The 17,608-nt window shown below is 41.1% G+C and overlaps 1 protein-coding gene across 1 annotated transcript in view; it reads left to right on the top strand.

Moving 5' to 3' along the window:
- The first annotated feature begins 1 nt into the window (after position 1).
- Positions 2-17,608, top strand: part of slc18a1 (solute carrier family 18 member A1) — a 42,084-nt gene continuing 24,477 nt past the window's right edge. The window contains exon 1 of the mRNA XM_079270088.1: positions 2-109. The gene's annotated coding sequence lies outside the window, so the exon portion shown is untranslated. The remainder of the gene's footprint in view (positions 110-17,608) is intronic.

Raw genomic sequence — 17,608 nt, 5'->3', positions numbered from 1 at the left:
AGGCTGTTCTGCTCTTCCCATACTGGGTAAGCTCCATAAGGAGGGGGTGGTGATGGTTCCTTGGAGAGGGCAGTGGTGATAGGACGGCCAACCAAAGAACGAATACAGGGTATTATACAACATCCACATGAGACCAGTATTGCAATGAACACACCCGCTGACACTGCTATTGACAAGATCAGGTGCTTCCATTTTCCAAACATGTTTTCCATCCAATCTCCAAATGGATTATTCACACCTGATGCTTCCTGCATTTCTTTTGACAGTGCCTTCAGACTATTCAGTGCTTTTGTGACTGAACCGTCCGGCGCAGTGTTGTTGGGGATGTTAGTGCAACACAGGTCTCCAAACATTGAGCAAACGCTCCAAAGCCATTTTGTTTTGCATAGAAATCAAAGAAGTAGGGGCCAGCTGCTCAGCCAGACCCTCTATTGCATCCCTAGTATGATTAGCCAAACGAAGAACATTGTAATGCACATAATTGATATGATCAACATTTTTATTCACAGTTATCCATGGAATAATACTTGCGACACTCTCAAAACCTGCTGCAATTTGGTCTACCAATTTGTATTCATTAGGCACCCCTCTGGGCTCTCCGATTGCATCTATGTAGGTTGGACCTTTGTCCAGACTGAACTCAGCTCCAGCTGCTCTTTTAGCTAAGATATGTCTGCGTCTGCGTTGGGTCAGGCTTTGTACTTTAAATATGGATGCCAGAGTAGTGCAATTTGATGGAGTAGCCATTTTAGTCATATTTGTCATGCATGCGTATCCTGTTGGGTCAGATTCAGGATATAGTGGTGCTGGTTCGGTGAACCTAGCTGGTCTAGCTGCAGCACAAGCTATACAGCCACCCATTTTGTTTTTATAGCATTATCAACAATTCAATTTAACCAAACATTGTCGTTTCCATGTCCTGTAGCTAATTGGATCACCTGTTGGTGGTTGCTGAAAAGTCAAATTACAAATTACAAAACAAATTATGCATTTTGCGTCAGATTACCTCGGACCTCTGCTAGAGGTCTGGACGGCTCAGATGCTGGGGCACAGTGTGACAGGTGGTGCCAAGGTGCTCCTGCTTTACCTATGACTTGGACCGAGTGTGAAGTAACCTCCTTCACTTCGTACGGCCCTGTCCACCTGGGGTCAGTCCACTTTTCTTATGAACTTTGACCCTGACCCAGTCACCCTCTCGGATGAGATTTTTACCTTTTCCTGGTCAGCTGCACTGGTTCGCTGGACCTGTTTGGAGAGAGCCTCCGTGAGAATGATTAATGCAGTCACATATGCCTTCATTTCAACTTGCTGCACATCTAAGTATATGTACATCTATGTATCTATGTATATCTATGTATATGACTACCGTCTCTTGGAGGACCAGGCATTTGCCTCCTTGTCATTAACTCATGTGGTGAAAGATGCGTCTTATTTCCTTTTGCGCTCCTCACTGCCATTAGAGCTAATGGTAAAATTTTAACCCATGTCAGCTTTGATGCTACACATGTCTTCGCTATTTTTGATTTTAGCGTCTGATTTGCCCTCTCTACCAGTCCTTGCGACTGTGAATGATACACTGATCCATATCTACTTCCTGCAAATGCTTATTACTGAAATGTGAACCATTATCGGAGTATCAGCTCTGTCTGCAGCCACCTCACTACTGTCTGTGCGTCTTCTCTTTTAGTTGGGATTGCCTCCACCCACTTTGAGAATCTGTCAACCATTACCAAGATGTACTTTTCCTTGTACTCTGTTTTCATGTCCCATGTCAGTGAAGTCTGATGCTGATGTCTTGGAAGCAGGCTGATGGTACAGGATAAGAGCCCATAGGTGTTTTGTACGGTTTCTTCACATTGTGATCTCCACAGGTGGTGCATTCGTCGCAGAAGAGGCACAGTGCTTGCATTCTTTGCAATGTTCCTTTCTTTCCTTCGTGCGTGCCTCTGATATCAGTGAGACACACAATTCTGCTGGTGCTACCACTCTGCCATCATGGGATCTCCAAAGTCCACTTTCTCCTGTTGTTGCTCCTCTTCTTTGCCATTCGGACCATTCGTATGGTCCAGCCTTCTTCTGTATGTCAATCAGTGTTTCTTCAGTGATTTCTGGTTCTTGTATGGCTATTTTCAGAATCATCTGTTTTGGTCTGTATCCTCTTCTTCTTTAGCAGCTTCATCTGCCATGTCGTTTCCCGCAGTTATTCTGGTTCTTGCTTTTCCATCATGTCCTTTGCATTTCATGATTGCCACTCTTTTTGGTAGCTTCATAGCTTCCACCAGTGCCATGATTTCTTTCTTGTGTTTGATGGGTGCGTCCATTGATGTCGTGAATCCTCTTCTTTGCCACATGGGCCCATCAACGTGAGCTGCTCCATGTGCGTAAGCAGAATCTGTGAAGATGTTTACTGATTTTCCTTCTGCTATTTTCAAGGCTTGTATGAGCGCTTCGACTTCTGCCAGTTGTGCTGATGCTGGTTGAGGTAGGATACCTGATGCTACTATTGAGTGTCCCATATCTTCGAATTGTCTCACCACAGCATAGGATGCTGTGTTTCCTTCATCTCCTTTGTAGCAACATTCTTCCTGTTTCATAGACAATATGTGATCTTGTGCATTCTTTTTGAATTTTCGATTTTCTTTTCCGATTTTCTTGTAGCTCCGAATGTGAATTTCTTTGCTTAGGAGGATTCTTTGATGCAGCTCCTTCTCCCCCTTTTTTCTGATACAAAACTGCATTAACATCCCTCTTTTTGTTCAGAAACATCTAGGTGGAAAGGGAATGAATAGTCAATTCTTGAAGTGCCGATGCATGTGACAGAGTCTGCGTGAGAATGGTGAACACATCTTCTGCTTCTTGTGTTCAAACTAAAGGGGCTGAGGTGTTTCATGATGGAGGATGCTTTGTCTGTGGGCTGTGGGCTGTGATTTGTTAAGGGAATATGTGGGTCTGGAACTGGATATGACGCAGGTATTGTGGCTAATAGTTGCAGCAGTGTCTCTGTTGTTGCCAGGTATGTGAAAGGTATTGCTGTTCAGCTTGATTCTGGCTTCTTGGATGCTGATTGCCTGTCCCTCTCTGATAATTTCCTCTTCTTCCATGTGGTGAGCCTTGTTGTTGTTGACCACGCGTGCGGCAGTCTCGTGAATAGTGACCAGGTTTTCCACAGTTGTAGCAGTAGAAAGTTCGTCCGTGCTGTTTCTTTTTGTCTTTAGCAGGCTTTGGAGCCACGTCAAGCTTTGCCAGCTGTATTGACACTTTTAGTGCTTCGAGCTCCATATCTGTTCTTTCCACAGCGGCTCTGTATTCATCATAAGTGTGTTCTTCGCTTATTTGTTGCAGCTTCTCTTCAGTGAGAGGACAGTTCAGCAGTTCTCCATCCCAAGTATCTTTAGCCTTCCATGTCTTTATCATTCTTTTGTACGCTTGTTGTTCCACCGGCCAATGTTTGATTCTTCCATTCATCCTGCTCTGATCCTGGACATCATTCTCCAAGTTGCACAGACAAGAGGAGTATTTTGCAGCCATGATGTCCCCCTCTGCAATAATCAATAGAAAGTCTGAAATCAGTATTCCCAAATGTCCACACGATGGAGCCAAAGCTCCTATCCACTGTTCCTGTTGCAGTTCTTGGAGTGGCCACAGAAAAGCCAAAACTCATGTCAAATGTTTTTTTTTTTTTTTTTTTTTTTTTTTTTTCTTCTCAGGTTGTGAAGTGCCAGCAGAGGGAGCCAAACCTCCTCTTATGCCTTCAATTGACATGTTTGCTCTCTGAATTCACACTGGCCCTCGTTCACAACCTTGCTTTCTCTGGAATGTGTGTGTGTGAAATGATGATCTATTTTATTATTAACACTTAGGGTGAAGAAGACGAAAACAGTACAGTTATAGATTTATTTCGAAGTCTCTGTGTGAATAGACACCAAAAGCTCGTCCATTATACTAAGGTGGCAATTTTCAGCCCTAATCTGATGGTTTTAGCAAGCGTGACTGTTCAGGGGTCACTGATCTTTTTTCTGTTGTACGAAAGAATGACGGAGTGCTTCTCTCGGCATTTTTGACCTTCATACAGTGACCTCACAACTCCGCAATATAGCTTTACAAGTATAACGCATATTATTTAACAGTGTATGAATATATGTTATTTACAACTCCCCCTTTTTACCCCTGCTAGGTGTGAACGTCTATGTTTTTAATTACTCAATCAATGGCTGTAACTCTATGGTTTAGATCATCTATCATCTGAATCAGAAGTTAGTGGGGGTGCTTTGTCTAGTACGGGTGTGTGTGTGTTACGTGGTTTCGAATTTCTCAGATTAGTATGGCAACTATATGCCCATAAACCCCCCTTTTTTGTTTCCTTCAGCTCTCTGTCCTTGTTCAAATCAAGGCCGCAGCTGTGTTTTTATCAGGAAGGCATACCCTCCCTAATATTCTCACCGTTTGTCTGACTAAATGAATGGATGCTTTGTTTCAGCTGTAAACCTTGGACATTCCTAATTTTTAGCGTCTGTCTGGCTGAAAGTATGCCTGCAATGATTTCGCTTTTCTTAACTTCACTAACGGGGCCTATGAAACACAATTTCCACTGTATCTGTAGTCTCTATAACTATTCCAATAAAACCAACACTTAGATTAACCCTCAGCTGTCTCTCAGCATATTCTAGTGATTTATGTGTGTGTGTGAGTGCAACGCTTGTGTATAATGTGTGTTTTTTCTGCTCAACTGACCAAACTTTGAAATCACACACGAACTTGTTGCCACACATCTCAAAACCTCAGCATATGATGTGATAAGCACACGGACATCTGAAACAACTCGACTGTAGCCTCAGCTCTCTCTCTCTCATATGTACGCTTCAAACATTCACTTTCATTCAAACAAAATTGCAGCACACTGCCATTTTTGAAATGCGCACAGATCACAAATACGGTAAAGGAATATCTTTAGAAATACAGTCAAACAAATAAACAAAAGTTAAAACGTACTCCTCAGCGGCTCAGCTGTCAGCTCGCTCATGCAGCTCAGCAAATAGTCACACGCATTCATACCAAATAATCAAAATCACACGCATCCGTCTCTTTAAGCATAAATCAGTCACAAGCGCGGACCTTTAGAGGAGATGTACAGCTCTTTTTTTTTTTACACTCATCGCATTTCAACAGCAAGTTTCTTTTTTCTCAAACTAAACAAACAGACACCTCTTGGCCCGCACAAATGACAAACTGCTTCTCAGCAAACAAACACAGTCAAATGATAAACACAAATTAAAACCAAATCTGAAATGCGCACCATTCACAAATACGGTCTAGAATGAAATTAATATCTTTACAAATGCAGTGAAACAATGAACACAAATTAGAACATACTCGGCTGTCTCTGAAGACAATTAATACACAAATTAAAACATACACTGCCGTCTCTTTAAACATAAATCAGTCACAAGCGCAGCCCTTGGATGAGCTGAACAGCTCTTTTTTTCTCAAACTAAGCAAACAGACTGTGTACCGCTGACCTCTCGACCACGATACAAATGAAAAACAAATGCTTTTTCAGCAAACAAACAGTCAAATTATAAAGGATTCTGTCCCTATCCTACACACACTACACCATCAGGGTAGCACGTCAACAACACAATTTAACTGCTTTTTTATCCTAGGTCATCTCTGGACCTGTACACGTTCTGGCCATTTTCATTAATCTCGTCCGTCATTAACAACACACCGATATAATTAAATTCTGTGCTCTCGTCCAGAAACTTCGTCAAGGAAACTCTAAGCAGAGTAACATTATTTTCCACTGAATCGCTACACACGAATTAATGTCTTACGACTCGATGCTCTTAATACGGGTATTCCACAGTCACTTTTTCTCAATACAGTTTATCAATGACATCAATGACATATACATATATCCCCGTCATGTTATGCAATTTCTTCGTAGCCCAAGACGTCTTATAATTACGTTAAAGATTACGCTTTATTTGTGGCAGGAATTTGAGCGCTTCATGCGAGGCGCGTGACAGCGACAGAAAAGGCGCGTGACACGGCTCACACTACTTCACTCTACGCTGCCACAGAAAACGTAATTTTTCGCCTTTTATCTAACGTCTTCTGCTGGACTCATTCACGCATATGTACAAAAAAACCCAAATGCTGGGCTGAACAACCCTGCTGCTGTGTGATTACTCTTTACAATACTTTTATGACTATGTAATACTTACAGTTCGGACAGTCGGATAAAATTTGGAGTATGTCTATAATACAATATGCAGAATTCAGTTAAATAGGCTTCTGCTCACCTTGTTAGTTGTGTCGACACTATCAGACTGTTCCCGAACTGCAGGCACGACCTGGTGGCAAATACCAGGGCTCCCAACCTCCAGGGAGACTCGCAGTTTGTTTTCTGAAACACAGATAGAGAGGTCTGTTAACATTCCAACCCGAAGCTCTGTATCATATAAATCACGTCGGGGTCACCATTTTGTTGTGAAAAAATGTTGTAGCTGTCTTTCACACTTAGAGCAGGTTTAAGAATGAAACAGAAGCTCTCAGAGGCGTATAGTTAAATCAAAGCAATAGATTTATTTATCAACAAAGTTATTCAGCCCAGCAGTAATACGTGCACGGGTCACTAATAGCTTCGCTCGCAGAGCTCCACCATTAGACACGCTTAAACACATCAGCGTGAAACTTAATATAGGGGGTCCACCCCTTGATACACATTGGCCAAAGTCAAAGATGCAGGCGTGGCACGTTTTTACGTTATGACACCTGGTTGGAAGCCGTGAATGTCCATTCACCTTGGCCCCTCCCAATAGGCGTTGGTTTCCATCAGTGTGTGTGAGATGATGCATGCCAGCAGACCTAGAGAAAGTGTGTGTGTGAAGAAGCCGGGCTCAGCTGGGGCGTTGGCCCTCGCTTGAATCTCACTGTCTTATCTATCTGAAAGATGGCTGCCTGTTCCTTGTGACGCAGTTAAATAAGTAACCTTTCACCTGCTTCTCTCTGGCCTTAGTGTATGCTGTGAGCACTGTATAAGTGGTTAATAGAGCTGCATAAGCTAATTGTTATTAAAACTACAAATATGCTAGTGATTAATTAAACTGTATATAAGTCAATTGCTACTTAAAGCTGTATATAAGCTAGCTGTTAATTAAACTGTATATAAGCTAATATAAGCTAATTTTATCAACAGAACAGACTGAAGACGTTTGTATTCTGCAGTCAAATAATCCAGTTTGTTTTAATTACAGCGATTCATCTCATCGTTGTGGCCGTTCAGTAATGATTCAGAGTCGTGTGTTGTGCACTTTTATTTCAAAGTGCTGCGCTATGAACTGAAGGGCGATAACATTTAGTTTGTAAACGCATCGGGTTGTTAGCAGCAGCATTCCCTTCACACAGCAGCAGTTATAACACAGTTATAATGATTCTGATCACAGATATTCAGGTGTGGAAGATATATTTAAATACACACCATGAAAATTGCAAACCTATCTACGTCATGTTTTTGTTTAAATTGTCAGCGATAACTAAATGATGCTTATTAAGCAAAACACAAACAAAACCTTTAAAAACTCAGTCATTTAATAAATCATTTATTTTGTTGGTATTGTGGTCAGACGACGCTGATGACGTAATGTGTGGTATTAGTTCTAAATGTACGTTGGTACATAGAGGGCGATAAGAAGCTGTACATGGAGGGACTTAGGACCCAGGGGAATGTAGGTGAAGGACACAGGAAGTGACGGGAGAGACGCCACACAAACAGCTGTTCACCGCTCGCTGCTGGTTCTTGTGTTTAAAATGTCCGCTTAATAAAAATAATTGCGTTAACGTGCGGTAAAATAATTGTCGGCGTTAATTAATTAACGCGATAACGCGTTAACTTGCCCAGCACTAGTTTTAATACTTAAAGGCCCACAAGTTCTTTATCACAAGAACTTGTGTTCTTTAGTTAGCTCGCTCTGATTGGACCGTCACTTGTGAGCAAGCTGTCAATCAAAAACAGTCTAGCCACGCCCACAAACACACCTAAGAGGAGCTCCAATCGGACAAAGTGCTTCAGATCAGCTGTTTCAATGAATGATGGCCGTCTGCTGGAAGAAGTCAGTTTAAACACGAGTCTGTATTTCTTTAAGTACTACAGTAAGATGGGTATCGGAGTTAGCTTAGCATAAAGACTGGTAACAGAGGGAAACAGCTAGCCTAGCCATCTAGTAGCTCCTCTAGCTTGTTATATTGTCACATGTTATATGTGGTTTGTTTACTCTAAATATTCAGTTAAGACAGCCTAGCTTAGCATAAAGACGCTGCACAGAACTAACATCTCGTGTTTCACTCCAACGAGCTATTTGAGCTAAAACTGAGATGTGAAATAACTAAATACAGTATTTCAGTGTTTAAGTATGAGAATGAGAGGAGTACTGCATACATCATGTACTGCATACACTATGTACTGCATACATCATGTACTGCATACACTATGTACTGCATACATCATGTACTGCATACACTATGTACTGCATACATCATGTACTGCATACATCATGTACTGCATACACTATGTACTGCATAAGAGAGTAAGATAATGGGAACATTTATAAATTGTAATGTGCTGCACACTGCATGTACTGCATACATCATGTATGTAATACTAACCTCTGAATGGAATACTGCTACGATTCCGACATTTGTGTTCTGAGCTGTTGCCGGATACGTTTACATATATTAACATATTTACAGTGTTTATTAGTACTTTTACTGGAGTAAAAAAATACTTCTTCCACCATCTTTAGTTTCCACTATGATCGGATGTTTCTAACCCAAAAACATTTAAATGATTAATGACAACTAAATATATTAAAAATAATACTTATTATTTATGTACATTTTATTATTATTATTACGTTGTTATTATTACTATTATTTGTATCGTGTATTTTATTCTATTTTATATTTATTTAGTTTTTAAATCTTCATCTAGATTTTTTATTTGGATCCTGAAATGTTTTAAAAATAAATCAAGTCTTTACTTTACTAACGTTAAAAGGGCTGTATGAATATTAATAATACTATAATAATATTATTAATAAAGGACTGTATATATAATAATATTATTAATAATAAAGGACTATATATAATAATATTATTATTAATAAAGGGCTGTATGAATATTAATAATACTATAATAATATTAATAATAAAGGACTGTATATATAATAATATTATTAATAATAAAGGACTATATATAATATTATTATTAATAAAGGGCTGTATGAATATGAATACTATAATAATATTATTAATAATAAAGGACTGTATATATAACAATATTATTCATAATAAAGGGCTGTATGAATATTAATAATACTATAATAATATTATTAATAATAAAGGGCTGTATGAATATTAATAATACTATAATAGTTGATTAATAATAAAGGACTGTATATATAATAATATTATTAATAATAAAGGGCTGTATGAATATTAATAATACTATAATAATATTATTAATAATAAAGGACTGTATATATAATAATATTATTAATAATAAAGGGCTGTATGAATATTAATACTATAATAATATTATTAATAATAAAGGACTGTATATATAATAATATTAATAATAAAGGGCTGTATGAATATTAATAATACTATAATAATATTATTAATAATAAAGGACTGTATATATAATAATATTATTAATAATAAAGGACTGTATGAATATTAATAATACTATAATAATATTATTAATAATAAAGGACTGTATATATAATAATATTATTAATAATAAAGGGCTGTATGAATATTAATAATACTATAATAATATTATTAATAATAAAGGACTGTATATATAATAATATTATTAATAATAAAGGACTGTATATATAATAATATTATTATTAATAAAGTGCTGTATGAATATTAATAATAGCATAATAATATTAATAAAGAGCTCTCTGCTTGCAAACTTCAACTTCCATTGTTCTGTCTTTAATAAGATTCACACAGAATAACAGTCACTCTTTATTTTAAGAAACTATAATGACTTTTATTGACTACAATAACAACAATATTAATAATAACAATGGAGAACATATTTCCAACTTTTTTTCCTGTGACTCCACGTGGAGATAAACGTTCAGCTCTCATGAATATTTATTTATATTAAATGAGTTCATAAAGAGTCTCGTCAGCAGCTCCTCTCCGCCGTCCTCCTCTTCTTCCCAGAATGCCTTGCGTTCCTCTGACACGCCCCCTGCCCCTTGGTTCTCCCTGACCCCGCCCTCCCCGTAGAGGGGGCGGTGCAGGTCAGCCCGACGTCACAGTCGCAGCGGCCGAGCTTCCGCCTCATTTTCCCGGATCCTCTGAGCAGACAGGCCTCCCCCTCCAGCGGGATCCTCTGGCACCGTTTCCCGGTCAGGTACCGGACGCAGCACAGACCGGCGGAGCAGTCACCGGAGCGCACGCAGCTCGACATCTCCGCAGCTGGAAGAGACATGATACACGGATTACTGCAGTACAAGTACCAATACACGGATTACTGCAGTACAAGTACCAATACACGGATTACTGCAGTACAAGTACCAATACACGGATTACTGCAGTACAAGTACCAATACACGGATTACTGCAGTACAAGAACCAATACACGGATTACTGCAGTACAAGTACCAATACACGGATTACTGCAGTACAAGTACCAATACACGGATTACTGCAGTACAAGTACCAATACACGGATTACTGCAGTACAAGTACCAATACACGGATTACTGCAGTACAAGTACCAATACACGGATTACTGCAGTACAAGTACCAATACACGGATTACTGCAGTAAAAGTACTAATACTCACATTACTGCAGTAAAAGTAGGAATACACGGATTACTGCAGTAAAAGTACTAATACTCACATTACTGCAGTAAAAGTACTAATACACACATTACTGCAGTAAAAGTACCAATACACGGATTACTGCAGTAAAATTACTAATACTCACATTACTGCAGTAAAAGTAGGAATACACGGATTACTGCAGTAAAAGTACTAATACTCACATTACTGCAGTAAAAGTAGGAATACACGGATTACTGCAGTAAAAGTACTAATACACACATTACTGCAGTAAAAATACGAATACACACATTACTGCAGTAAAAGTACTAATACACACATTACTGCAGTAAAAGTACCAATACACACATTACTGCAGTAAAAGTACTAATACTCACATTACTGCAGTAAAAGTACAAATACACACATTACTGCAGTAAAAGTACCAATACACACATTACTGCAGTAAAAGTACCAATCCACACATTACTGCAGTAAAAGTACCAATACTCACAGTACTGCAGTAAAAGTACTAATACACACATTACTGCAGTAAAAGTACAAATACACGGATTACTGCAGTAAAAGTACTAATACTCACATTACTGCAGTAAAAGTACAAATACACGGAGTACTGCAGTAAAAGTACTAATACTTACATTACTGCAGTAAAAGTACTAATACACGGAGTACTGCAGTAAAAGTACTAATACACACTGGGATAGGACAAGTAAATGTACTGCATTCAAAACATCCCTGAAGTAAAAGTATAATATGTACCTCTCAGATGTAGTATAGTAACAAATACTCAAGTAAAATACAAGTACGTGTAATGTGTACTTAAGTACAATACTTTAGTAAATATTCCTGGTAAGATTGTACATTTCCTAGAGTAATGCACTCTGGGACTTGTAGTCACTTCCAATCACTCACCTTTGGTCCTGTTGAAGCCGTCTGTGTTGATCTCTCTGTCTGTCTCTCTGTCCACCGGTCTGTCCACCTGTCTGTCCTGTGAGGACGGTCTCCTCTGAGCTCTGTTACTGCAGCCTCCCACCTGAGGTGATCCATAGATAATCAATCAATCAATCAAACAATGTCTGTCTGTCTGTCTGTCTCTACTGACCTGATCTATGTAACAGTCCTCTGTAGAACATTCAGTTCTTTGTCTTCTGTTGGAGTTCATCGTCTCCGTACGGCGCCGTACGGGACGCTCCACCTGGTCTCCATGGAAACGATCCTGATTGACAGGTCAGAGTGATGTCACTGTTACAACCTCAGATATTCAACGTAATATCACTGTACTATCACAGTCATATCACTGTAATATCACAGTAATATCACTGTACTATCACAGTCATATCACAGTAATGTCACAGTAATATCACTGTAATATCACAGTAATGTCACAGTAATATCACTGTACTATCACAGTAATGGCACCGTAATGTCCCTGTAATATCACAGTAATGTCACTGTAATATCACAGTAATAGCACAGTAATGTCACAGTAATATCACAGTAATGTCACAGTAATGTCAGTAATATCACTGTAATGTCACAGTAATGTCACAGTAATGTCAGTAATATCACTGTAATGTCACAGTAATGTCACAGTAATGTCAGTAATATCACTGTAATGTCACAGTAATGTCACAGTAATGTCAGTAATATCACTGTAATGTCACAGTAATATCACTGTAATATCACAGTAATGTCACAGTAATGTCACTGTAATATCACAGTAATATCACTGTAATGTCACAGTAATGTCACAGTAATGTCAGTAATATCACTGTAATGTCACAGTAATGTCACAGTAATGTCAGTAATATCACTGTAATGTCACAGTAATATCACTGTAATATCACAGTAATGTCACAGTAATGTCACTGTAATATCACAGTAATATCACTGTAATGTCACAGTAATGTCACAGTAATATCACAGTAATATCACTGTACTATCACAGTCATATTACAGTAATATCACTGTAATATCACTGTAATATCACAGTAATATCACTGTAATATCACAGTAATATCACTGTAATAATACAGTAATGTCACAGTAATATCACTGTAATATCACAGTAATAGTACAGTAATATCACAGTAATGTCACAGTAATGTCACATTAATATCACAGTAATGTCACTGTAATGTCACAGTAATGTCACTGTACTGTCACTGTAATGTCACTGTACTGTGTCACTGTACTGTCACTGTAATGTCACTGTACTATCACTGTACTATCACTGTAATATCACAGAAATGTCACAGTAATGTCACAGTAATATCGCTGTAATGTCACAGTAATGCCACAGTAATGTCACAGTAATATCACAGTAATTTCACTGTACTATCACAGTAATATCACTGTACTATCACTGTACTATCACAGTAATATCACAGTAATATCACTGTACTATCACTGTACTATTACAGTCATATTACAGTAATGTCACGGTAATGTCACAGTAATAACACAGTAATAACACTGTACTATCACAGTAATATCACAGTAATATCACAGTAATATCACTGTACTATCACTGTACTATCACAGTAATATCAGTCATATTACAGTAATATCATAGTAATGTCACAGTCATAACACAGTAATAACAGTAATATCGCTGTACTATCACAGTAATATCACAGTAATATCGCTGTAATATTACTGTGATATTACTGTGACATTACTGTGATGTTACATTGTGAAGCCACAGCAGCTGAATAAAATACATTAAACTGTTGGTCAAAAATAAATATATATAAATCACAAATCTGTTTTCAGACAGAAATACATAAAACAGTAAAGTATAAATATTACATGAAATCAATAATATACAAGGACTTCATGTTTCTACTCACTTTTATGTTTCTGTTTATTAAATTCAAATCAAACCTTTTTGAATTTCGTATTACAATCGTTGACCTGTCATATTTAGTAAATCTACCAAGTAAATACTACTAGTGTAGTATAAAGTACACCATGCAGAGAAGTATAAAGATACTACAGTGAAGTACTCTTACATCATGCAGTATAAGTATAAAGGTACTACAGCAGTGTAGTATAAAGGTCCTACATCAGTGTAGTATAAAGTACACCATGCAGAGAAGTATAAAGGTACTACAGTGAAGTACTCTTACCTGCAGCTCGGTGCTCTGCTGCGTCGTCTCTTTGGAGGACCTGATGGTGTTGTGGTCCAGAGCCAGACCACCGACCAGAGACACACACAGGAAGCTGCTCCACATCCACATCCTCCAATCTGTGGATCGGTGGATCGGTGGACCTGTGGACCGGTGGACCGGTCGATCAGTGGACCTGTGGACCTGTGGACCTGTGGATCGGTGGACCTGTGGACCGGTGGATCAGTGGACCTGTGGACCTGTGGACCTGTGGATCGGTGGACCTGTGGATCAGTGGACCTGTGGACCTGTGGATCGGTGGACCGGTGGACCTGTGGACCTGTGGACCGGTGGATCGGTGGACCTGTGGACCGGTGGACCTGTGGATCGGTGGACCTGTGGACCGGTGGATCGGTGGACCTGTGGACCTGTGGACCGGTGGATCGGTGGACCTGTGGACCGGTGGACCTGTGGATCGGTGGACCTGTGGACCGGTGGATCGGTGGACCTGTGGATCGGTGGACCTGTGGACCTGTGGACCGGTGGATCGGTGGACCTGTGGATCGGTGGATCGGTGGACCTGTGGATCGGTGGACCTGTGGACCTGTGGACCTGTGGACCGGTGGATCGGTGGACCTGTGGATCGGTGGACCTGTGGACCGGTGGATCGGTGGACCTGTGGACCGGTGGACCTGTGGACCGGTGGACCGGTGGATCGGTGGACCGGTGGACCTGTGGACCGGTGGATCGGTGGACCGGTGGACCGGTGGATCGGTGGACCGGTGGACCTGTGGACCTGTGGATCGGTGGACCTGTGGACCGGTCCTCTATCAGCTGTCGATCACTGGATCCTCCTCTTCTGGTCTCCGACTAGTTCTGCTGTGTTTTGATTTAATAATTGATCTGAGTTCTAAATAGTTTGAGACAATAAATAAATCAGTTTTCTTCTTCTCTGGTTTTAGACGTTCTTCATAAACATCAGTAGTTCTCTGACCCTCTCTGCTCCGTCTGTTCCCTCCTTCAGGTGCGTTTGTTTTTTATACCCTCCCCTCCCCTCTGATCCGTCCCGTCCCCTCAGAAGTTTTTTGAAGGTGCGTTTGAAGCTCGACCGCATCAGTCGGAGGAGACTTCCTTCCTGGAAGCCTCAGGTGAGGGCGGGCCTTTTGATACGTGACACCGCAGAGACCACAAGAGAGATGAAAACACACCTGGAGACACAGGAAGAGTGTGTGTGTGTGTGTGTGTGTGTGTGTGTGTGTGTGTGTGTGTGTGTGTGTGTGTGTGTGTGTGTGTGTGTGTGTGTGTGTGTGTGTGTGTGTGTGTGGTTTGACTTAATGTCGGCATAAAGACTCATTAGAGCCGGCGGATGTGTGAGTGTTTAGAGGTGATTACAGCTGATTAACAGTTTCACAGGCGTCTCAGTCTCTGAGCACTCAGTGTGTCCAGGTGTGTTTGTGTGGACAGGTGAACCAGAAGGTCTCACCAAGGCCCAGTAGACCAGGAGAGCAGCAGAGCAGGAGAGCAGGAGAGCAGGAGACCAGTAGACCAGGAGAGCAGGAGACCAGTAGACCAGGAGAGCAGGAGAGCAGCAGAGCAGGAGAGCAGGAGAGCAGGAGACCAGTAGACCAGGAGACCAGGAGAGCAGCAGAGCAGGAGAGCAGGAGACCAGTAGACCAGGAGACCAGGAGACCAGGAGACCAGGAGAGCAGGAGAGCAGGAGACCAGTAGACCAGGAGAGCAGGAGACCAGTAGACCAGGAGACCAGGAGAACAGGAGAACAGGAGAACAGTAGACCAGGAGAGCAGGAGAGTAGATGTTGGACCCAAATATCTCAAATATTTTTTCGATATTAAGGTTGTTTGGCGAACCGCAAACCGCGTTACAAGTACACAGCCTGCTGAAAACCTCTTGGCCGCTCCTCTTCACCTTTCGAGTTAATATTAGCAGGAATCGGAACAGGAACAGGAACAAGAGTAGGAACAGGAACAGGAGCAGGAACAAGAGTAGGAACAGGAACAGAAGCAGGAACAGGAGCAGGAACAGGAGCAGGAACAGGAGCAGGAACAGGAACAGGAGCAGGAACAGGAACAGGAGCAGGAGCAGGAACAGGAGTAGGAACAGGAACAGGAACAGGAACAGGAGCAGGAACAGGAGCAGGAACAAGAGTAGGAACAGGAGCAGGAACAGGAGCAGGAACAGGAACAAGAACAGGAGCAGGAACAGGAACAATAGTAGGAACAGGAGCAGGAACAGGAACAGGAACAGGCGTAGGAACCGGACCAGGAACAGGAGCAGGAAGAGGAGTAGGAACCAGAACAGGAACAGGAGCAGGAACAGGAACAGGAGCAGGAGCAGGAACAGGAGTAGGAACCAGAACAGGAACAGGAACAGGAACAGGAGCAGGAGCAGGAACCGAAACAGGAACAGGAGAAGGAGCAGGAACAGGAGCAGGAACAGGAACAGGAACAGGAACAAGAGTAGGAACAGGAACAGGAGCAGGAACAGGAGCAGGAACAGGAGTAGGAACCGGAACAGGAACAGGAACAAGAGCAGGAACAGGAGTAGGAACAGGAACAGGAACAGGAACAAGAGTAGGAACAGGAACAGGAGTAGGAACAGGAACAGGAACAGGAGCAGGAGCAGGAACAAGAGCAGGAACAGGAGTAGGAACAGGAACAGGAACAAGAGTAGGAACAGGAACAGGAGTAGGAACAGGAACAGGAGCAGGAGCAGGAACAGGAACAGGAACAGGAACAGGAGTAGGAACCGGAACAGTGTTAAAAATCTACTTTAGAGGAAACATTTAGCAGCACAATCAAATTGTTTGCAGGATATTCAACCTTTGTTTCTTTATAAAACACTTGGACTTGTTTCTTTCCAGGGTGTGTCTAAAGATAATTACAGTAGTTTATGAATATGAGACATGAGTTCACAGATAATCACAGTTTATGGAGTTTAGTCGGTTACACCTTCAGTCTATGAGCAGATCTCTGAGTCACACTCGCTGTCGTTAGAGCAGCTCACAGAGAATAAACTAAGCTTCAGGGTTCCCCCTCAGGTAAACACCGTTAGCACTGTTAGCGCCGTTAGCACTCCATGTTGAGACCGATAAACTCAGAATTCCATCTTAAGCTCCTTCGAGTCCTCAAAAGAGAAATCGTTCCTCCAAAAGACGGCGACAACTTAAGATTCAAAAATACACTCACGAGAAACAAGAAGCAAGACAACAAGTCTGCTGGAGAACAACACTCACGATGTTGTAACACTGGTTTCATACATCACACATAGAGCTTTACACTGTGAAGTTCACACACACACACACACACACACACACACACACACACACACACACACACACACACACACACAGACCAGCAGTGTAAACAGACCTGCAGATGTGTGTGTGTGATAAGCTGTGCAGCCTGCAGGTTGTTCCAGGCTTCAATAAAAGGACAGCAGATGCTCACAATTACTGACACACACACACACGCACACACACACACCACACACGCACACACACACGCACACACACACGCACACACACACACCACACACACACGCACACACACCACACACACACCACACACACGCACACACACACGCACACACACCACACACACACACCACACAC

Source organism: Melanostigma gelatinosum, assembly GCF_949748355.1.
Source record: "Melanostigma gelatinosum genome assembly, chromosome: 6".
NCBI classification, from domain to species: domain Eukaryota; kingdom Metazoa; phylum Chordata; class Actinopteri; order Perciformes; family Zoarcidae; genus Melanostigma; species Melanostigma gelatinosum.
This window is presented reverse-complemented; position numbering and strand designations above follow the sequence as displayed.